Raw genomic sequence first — 6,830 nt, 5'->3', positions numbered from 1 at the left:
GGGAGAAACGTCGATGTCCGTGGGTTGTTGCTCGGGGTACGCTCGCGGATACGCTGCAAATCACAAAACTAGTCAATGAAAGTGCAACGTCAAGTAAGGAATTATTAACTAATAAACGTTTAATCGAGCGCTACGAAGAAATGAAATAGAGAGTAGAGGAATAGCGGACAGCTGCAAGTAAAACCCGATTAAAATAGCGCGGATCAAGGGGGGAATATTGTCCACAAGGATTCGTCCGCCGTGTGAAAACAGACGGGGCAAAGGCGGGGGGGGGGGTCATACGAAGAAGAGAAACCTGCGTCTCAGGTGAATCGTATAACCGTAGGAAACGGAAGATTTTTTAAAGAAATAGAAGAATCTGTTTTCCGTCTTTATTTTTTAACCGTCCTTCTTCGTATGAAGATGGTCGACAGATGAGATATATATATATATATATATAGTATATTATATATCGACAATATAATATAGTATATTATATACCGACCAAACACTTGGTGCAAGCGCTGTTGCGAAAACAAAGAAACAATATAGATGTAATAGAATTGTGTCTACTGCCGCTACCTTACTCTATTTATCGATAGTTCGAACGTTACCATTGATGATTAAGGATTATTAACTGCATTATGATACCGCATATTCGCCGCAAGAAGGAAGAAAAGAAGAAAGAGGGAAACGCTGTTACTGCTGATTTTATAGAACTTACAGAGGATTAACAAACCGATACCTATATTATTGCTGTTGATGTCGAGAGCCTAGGGTCGTGAACACCGGTGAATATATACATACATATAATACTATACATATATATTTTCGAGCCGAATTCCGCGAATTTTTTTTCTCGTTTTTTTTTTTTGTTTACGGGTAAACGCGTAGACATCCATCGAAAATCGACGAAACCGATCTCTTGATCAGTGGTTCACGTCGATGTTCGTTCACGTTCCGTTTCCCAATCAGTAGTGACGGGGACGAGACGCGCGCGTGAAACATATCCCAGAGAAAGGAAAATGCGGATACACGCAACAACCGACAACGCGTAATTCAGCTTGTTTCTCGTCTCTTCGATTTTCTTTTCTTTTTTTTTTTTTATAGACGTGTGACCGTTTTATAAAAGGGATTTATGAGATTATTAACTACGATTCTAGGACGGACAAGTTACCACGTGTAGGCCACGTGTCGTGCGTGTGTATCATTCCCGGCGAACGCGGTTCCACACCCACCCCCTAGTTTGAAACGATCGAGGAGGATCGTTCGTTTTTTTTTGGAATCTGAATGTTCTTTTAGTTTCTCATTAAAACACGTGTACGGAACACCCATTGAACCATCATGAGTCGCCTGTTCGATGGATCCGTGTGAACAGGTGTCTTCTGGGTGACAGAAAAAAAAAAGAAAATCGTGTTCGAAACGGGTTCCACGTTTTCTTTTCGCCACCTCCTGATTGTGTTTTTTTTTTCATTTTTTTTTTTAGCGTGTGTACACACGTCACGATATCATCGTCGCGTTCTCGCCGGGAACGATCGCGTCGACGACGACGTTCACGCGAACAATCATTACCACTTTGTTACCTGTTTACAATGTTTAAATACGGACTTTTGTCCGAAGCAATAGTCACGGATCGAGAATTCGAATGGGGACTGATAACCAATAGACCAGGAACGAAACATAGATTAATTGCTAGCCCGGTTGTATAGGATTGTGCTCAATGCAATAGTTATATTACATTTACCTATATAGATAGATTATATAGATACTCCTAGTCAGGATGGCACCACGATATTACTTGTTGCAGTATTGACACGTTTATCGACGATTTTATTTATCGTTTCTTGCCCCCGCCCCCCTTTCGTTCCCCCGTTCTTTATATATTATATATATATATTTTTGTTCTTTTTACCTTTTCCGCTGTTTTCTTCTCGCTTTTTCTCCCATGGCCCCCCACCCCCCGTTAGTTCTTTTTCTTTTGTTTTTTTTTTTTTTTTTTTTTTTTTTTACTTGTTACGTTACAGAAGAAGTTTAACAAGAGTTATCTCACAACGATGAGCCTACCGCGAACGGTAATCAAAGACAATAGACGAATAGAGAATTATTTAGTATTTAAACGATCATATACGTGCGCGCGCGCGAGCTAGGGAATGTATATATTCACAGAGAGAAACGTTATATACAATATACACAGTCCGTTCCGTTTTCTTTTTTTATTCCCTCGTTTCCTTGATTTTCTCTCTCACTCTCTATCTATCTATCTCTATGTTTTCTTTTTGTTCCTTCGTTCGTTTTCTTTTATTTTTATTTGTCGTCTTAAACACGCGAAAAATCGCGGACGAATCGGTCGTCCGCGTGCTCTGCCAAATGATGATACGTAATGACAGTACTACCTCATCGTTTTATAGATATACAAAGCATTAACAAACCACAGGGAACACTGAGCGATCACGATAATAAATAATATACACTGTACATTCCGTACAGCCGATACTATACTTGTCCGGTGAGCGTCGGGACTATACATATACTTCTGCTGTTATACCCTTTGGCGGGAGAGGGTACGAACGACGATCCCGTGGGGTTGACGTCTCGCGGATTCCTCGAATTTCCACGATTTATCCGAACGTCTCTAGGAAACAGAAGAATTTCTCCCCATTTCCCGCCAGTTCGATCTCGACCACTGCCCTATTTCCATCTCCTTTTTTTCTCTTTGTAGTCAAATGCAGGATGTCCGGCTAGAACTTTATCATCGGTGGTTTCATAATATTGTTGTACAATCGAAAACACGACCTTCGCGTTTCTTGCTAGAAAATTTTCACTGTACAGTACAACGGTAACAATAGAATTATAAGCGTGCGAGATATGTTTCGGACGATAACGTCAAGCGGAACAACCTGCACTAGGGGGAAAAGTGGGCGGCAGATCGACTGGCCGGTTGATTTCGATCGAACTATAGATGCACAGACACTCTCGAAGAGCAGTTCTATACGTTCATACTGTTTCTTCTGAAATTACACGTAAAGCATACGGTTTTTTTTTTAATTAACTTCTGTTCCCTACAGAGTTGGAACAGAATCGACTGATAGCTCAAGGTCACCGGGAAATTCATCGTTGTCCACCGATACATAATCAAAAGAGAACACGAACGTGAACGCAGTCGTGTGATTTTAAGCCAGCTACCGTTTGCACAAACGTTCTCAGAAGCTCAATGTTCATTTTTATATACAGATATATACATTATTCAAGGAATTTCTCTACAGGGAGAAAACCCTCGGGATCGTCGGCATACGTGATATATAAACTTCTTACATATTATATTATATACATATACATACATATATATATATATATATACATATAATAGATCCGTTTTTTTACAAAGCCGCATTATTGCACACGTACAACTGTAATATGTAAACCGACGATTAGAAACAGTGAGATACATACATACATACCGTGAAGATGGATGCGTGTGCGATCTGTGCCTGGCGAGAATGAGATGCGTGCGTGCGCGCGGGAACTGCGTGATTTCGAAACCACGAGCGTGTTTTACTCGGTAAAAAGCAGAAAAAAAAGAACGAAACGAGAAAGAAGAGAGGAAGAAAAATAGAAACAAGAAATGTAACGATCACATGTGATTTTATCGTTCAACAGCGAGATATTTGGCGTTCGATTCCTAAAGCGACAGCGATTTTCGAGCAGGGGGGAGGGGGTTGTGAATCGAGAGCAATGCGAATGAACAGAAACCGTGTCCACGATGGGAAAGAAACTGAGGGAAAAAAAAGGAAAACAGACAAGATTACAGCGAGATCCTGTACAGACTCCTCTCGATTATCGTCTGGCTTGTTCTACACGATTATTGTCCAGGCGTTATCCCCACCGCTGGGGAGGAGAGGCCGTGGAACCTGTCAAGCACATACTTTATTGCCCCTCCGCCTTTGTTGCCGAGGCTCAGGCTTTCGGCAAAAAAAACGAATTTACGAGGATCTGAAGCATTTCTCCCTATACGATTATTGTCTCGGTGCGGACCCGAGTTCGGGACGATAATCGAGAGCAGTCTGTAGTTCGTTTTCGTTCTCCGGCTAGCCGACAACAACATGGCGGACGTGTCTAGTAGCAAAAGAGGCTCTGCGACAAAATGGCGGACGTGTGTCGAGTAACGGAAAGAGACCACAAGAATGGCGAACAATAACGAACGTGAGGATCCCGCGTAATCGATCGAATCTTCAGAGACTCGAGTTCCACGATTATTTCGACTGACGAAGAGACGAACACTTGGCGAGAGGGAGGGAGGGGGGGGTGAGAAGTCGATGGTGTAAAATTGTGAAATGGCTGGCGAACGGATAGAGCAAAAGGATGGATGCAGGACGTTGAAAATGAGAAAAGAACGGAACCCGTTGATCAGATCGAGGGGTGTTACCGATCCTATTTCGGGCGCACGGATCATTTGGACCGAGCGATCGGCTTCGAAACATTTAGACGACGTGAATTAGTCATAAAGAGGGGGAATACGGCGAGAGTTCAAAAAGAAAAAAAAAACGAAGACGCTGCGGGTGAAATGGGGAGGGGGGGGGAGTTATTCAAAACTAAAGAAAAAAAAAGAAAAAATGTTATGTGTCGTTTACGTATGTGATGATCAGGAACATACATACCACCACGCGCACACAGGCAACACAGACACTCACTCACACACACGTACATCCATGCACGGAAAGTTACAGGGGGATACGTCGCACGCGATCGAGCGGATGTACATATGTATGTAGCTTAGAATCACGTATGCGTATTCTCAATTGAGTCTAACACTTTCTTTTCCGATTACCTCCATTTTTTGTTATAATTTTTATTTTTATTTTTTTAAATTAAGTTCCGTTTCTCGGCTACCCTGCCAAGCAGGAGCGAACAGAACAGAAGAAGGACAGAGTGAGAGAGAGTTAATCTTTAGGTCGTAACGACGAGCATTTTTAGCATAAGTTTCCGCGTTTTCCCGTGAAACTCTCTTTTTCACGTTATTTCTTTCCCTTATATCTATCTGTATATTTCGTATCTTTTGTTTTCTCTAGACTTTTAGAATCAAAATCGCGTTTCGAGTAACGTTAAGCCGCGCGCAGAGTTTAGGGTTTCGGGCTAGGAAAGCCGTGCACCTTTTTGTTTGCTTGTTTGTTTGTTTTTTCTATAAATTGTTACATGGTATCGTGCGTAACCTACGTGTACACCGTATATATGAAATCGTACTATCGTATCTTTAGAAGAACGAATCATCTATAGAGAAGAGGGGCGAAGGAATCGAGGAGATCTGATCGCGATTCATCGCCTCGGGGTGATTTAGTCAGAAGACAAAATTTTTGTTCTCACGTTTCGTCTACGAATGAAGCTTAAATTAAGGGAATCGATCGTGTGCAAGGAGACGGGGATTTAATCGAAATTCGAAGGAACCTCTCGAAGGGTAGTTCTTTCCGGGGTTTCTTAATGTTCGCGTTGTTAAGTTTGTCGACCGTATCCCCGTGTACACGACACACACACACACACACCTTCGACAACGTGTATACGTGGCTAAGACCCGGTACAAATTACACAAAACACATTCACATATGGGCAGAGGAAGAAAGAGAGAGAGAGAAACACAACAAAAGGGCGCGGTATATGCGTACGCGGTTTGCGTGTGTGCGTATATCCACGTTAACGAAGCCACGCGCGCGGTCGTACGCATACCTGTATGTACCATTATTGTATCACGGCGTAGGATAAAATGTTGCATGTTGTTTCTATAATATGTGTTTTGAACGGATTGAAAATCCTTTATAGATGTCGTGTGTGACACAGCTTGGCGAGGCGCGAGCTTTACACCGCGGGTCCGACCGAGATTGTTTCGCGTTTCTTTATATCTTTTTTTGTCGCCGCACGAGCGTCGCGCGAGAAAGTCGAATGGAAAAAAAAAAAGACTAATAACGAAAATCCACGGAGAAGTCTAACGAAAAAAGAAGAGAAAAAATGAAGAAAAAAAAAATATAGAAGATCTCGGCACGATTGAGAAAGTTTGGAAATCCATGTCTCTCGGAATTGTGGAAAATTTGGAAGTGGGGCGGGGCGCAAGAAATCGGACGAATCGTTTTCTCGATGTGCGTTTTGTCACGATCGGTTTCGCGGTTCGGGCGATGCTCGTGTACACCCGCGGCAATGTGACTCGCGGTGTAAACGGGCTTTCCGTGATTCGATGATAAAAAAGCAAAAAGAAAAAGGGAATGACGCGGGGAAATAAAGAAAGAAGAAAAAAAAGGAAATGTACGCTGACGAGGCCAAAAGTCTTTCGTCGCTACTTATTTCGGTACGAAGTCGCGCGGGGGGGGGGCAGAACGTCGAAAAGGGATTAAAAAAAAACACGAAGTCGAAAACGGAAGAATGACGAGCCCCAGGCTATCTTGGGGGGGGGGGGGGTAGACAAGAGATTTTGTTTTGCGGAAATGAAAGGGAGACGAGTCGATGTTATCGCTGCACCTAGAGTTGTGCATCTGGCAACTTACTACTATACTGTTTGATCATCGTATAGTATATTGATAGTACTATATTACCCGTAGTTGGTAACGAATTGCATAGTACATGTATCACGCACGCATTAAGCATATTTAAAAAGCATATATAAAGAAAAGGACAAAAAAAAAGAAGGGAAAAGCGAAGGAAGCTCTTACGATGGAGAGCATTGAAGGAAGCAGTAATTGGGTAACAAAAAAAAACACACACACACACACACACACACACAATTCTCTTCGGCGGCAAGGAATTAAGGAACACGAGAAATATTAGCGATTACGATTTACGAATATAATATAATTATTAAAGCTGTGTAGGGC

This window comes from Dufourea novaeangliae, unplaced genomic scaffold (assembly GCF_001272555.1).
Source record: "Dufourea novaeangliae isolate 0120121106 unplaced genomic scaffold, ASM127255v1 scaffold89, whole genome shotgun sequence".
NCBI lineage: Eukaryota > Metazoa > Arthropoda > Insecta > Hymenoptera > Halictidae > Dufourea > Dufourea novaeangliae.
The sequence above is the reverse complement of the archived record's forward strand: the minus strand, read 5'-3'. Positions refer to the sequence as shown.